We start from the raw sequence: 2,063 nt of genomic DNA on the forward strand, positions 1-2,063 counted from the left end.
TTGAAGTAAAAATCTTGCCCAGTGTTGTAAAAATTTAGGGTAGATCTCATGCAATATAAAAATACAATTCAAGCTCATTTATTTTCACAATAAAGCATAACCTTGACCACTCAGACATATGATTTACCTAGTACAACTTTTAAAAATGTCCTTTCCTGGACTCCACCTCCAAAGATTCTGGTTGCTTTGGTTGGGGATAAGACCCCAGTGTTTGGATTTTATAGGTATGGGGGATTCTTGTGCAAGTGGTCACTGGACCACACAGTATTTGTGAAATACTGTTTTAGATTAAGAATCATTTTCCAGTGCTTGGTTCCGCAGCACATATACTAAAAATTGGAGCAATACAAAGAAAATTAGCATGGCTCCCTGTGCAAGGATGACACGCAAATTCGTGAAGCGGTCCATATTTTTAGAAACAGACTCACAGACATAGAGAACAGACTTGTGGTTGCCAAGGAGGAGCGGGGGGTGGGGGAGGGATGGATTGGCAGTTTGGGATTAGCAGATGCAAACTGTTATATATAGAATGGATAAAAAACAAGGTCCTACTGTAGAGCACAGGGAACTATATTCAATATCCTGTGATAAACCATAATGGAAAAGAATTATGAAAAAGAATGCGCATATATGTATAACTGAATCACTTTGCTGTACAGTAGAAGTTAACACAACACTGTAAAATCAACTATACTTCAATAAAATAAATTTTTAAAAATAATCATTTTCCAGACATCTAGACAGATTAACTTTCTGACAGCTTTTTCTGAACTTAAAATAGACCTCTGTCATATATGGGGAAGGAAAGATAATTTTCCCTCTACCTTTCTAGGTTCTTGGCTGAGACCTCCCTATAATAGACAGATTAACAGGATAAAGACAAACAGAATTTTAATAACATGTATCCCTCCTGTATACATGGGAGAGACCCAGGAAAACTGAGTAACTCCCCGAAATGCCCCAAGTCACCACCTTAAATACCATCTCAAGCTAAAGACAAAACAAGATGTTGAGGGTGGTAGGAGGGGGGTCCAGTTATAGGAGGTGACCAGGAAGAGCACAGTAAACAGGAGTAAGGTTGTTATGCAGATTTAACTCCTTGCCCTCTGCATTGATAAGAGTTCCTAGAGATTTAAAGTCCTCTTTCTCTTCCTGTTATAGAGAGAGAGAGAGACACTCTCACAAATGGAGATTTATCTTATAAATGCAAATATCTCTTACAAAAGGATAACTTCTACTCAGTTTTCAGAGCTTTTCTTATGTCTGCTGTTTCTTAAAAATAATCAGCCTAAAATAATCCTTATGCCAATGAGGCATATTTTGGGGTGACATCCTGTTCCCCTTCACATAAATCTCTGTTCTCTCTTTCACATATGTAAAGATACTGTAAGGGAGTGCCTATCAAACTTGACTATATAATGGAATCACATGGGAATATTTAAAATATACCAATAATTAGACCCCTCAACTCAAATTTTTGATTTAATTGATCTGGGGTGTATCCTGAGAATTAGAATTTTTAAAAATCTCCTCAGATGATTTTTACATGAAACCAAGGTTAAGAATTTTTGATATATTTGAAGTGTTTCTCAGACGTTAATATATATAAAAGACCCTGTTAAACAGACTCTAGTTTTGATATGACAATGTAATCTATCTAGAAACTAACCTTCTCACTGATAACAAATATTAACTCCAAAATACCAAAGAAATCCACAGAACAATAAAGAATACACTATCAGAAAATTGTGAAGAGGATTAAAGCAGATTATGGAAGGGAACTGAAACTTGAAGAAACAACAAACAGGTGTGAGTTTTCTTCTTCAACTGTTTTTTTTTTCAGCTTTGCCCTGAGAATTGGCCACAGTACCAGGGTAGCATTAGCACAAGCAATTAAAACTCTGACAGAAACCCTATTATTTTTCTGGCTGGAGGAGCCTGCGTTACCATGCCCAACCTCTAGCAAGTAAGAGAGAGACTCGCAATTCTATGTATAAACATGCTGTTGACTGAAAAAAAATGCACAACTGAAGAGTTGAGAATTATGTTTTATTTGGCGGTCT

General features: G+C 36.4%; 1 non-coding gene across 1 annotated transcript; it reads left to right on the forward strand.

The window, feature by feature from the left end:
* Positions 1–305: 305 nt before the first annotated feature.
* LOC137757487 (U6 spliceosomal RNA) lies at positions 306–414 on the forward strand. The gene has a single exon (XR_011072342.1). It is a non-coding gene; the product is annotated as a U6 spliceosomal RNA (small nuclear RNA).
* The last annotated feature ends 1,649 nt before the right edge of the window (positions 415–2,063 follow it).

Source organism: Eschrichtius robustus, chromosome X (assembly GCF_028021215.1).
Source record: "Eschrichtius robustus isolate mEscRob2 chromosome X, mEscRob2.pri, whole genome shotgun sequence".
NCBI classification, from domain to species: Eukaryota; Metazoa; Chordata; class Mammalia; order Artiodactyla; family Eschrichtiidae; genus Eschrichtius; species Eschrichtius robustus.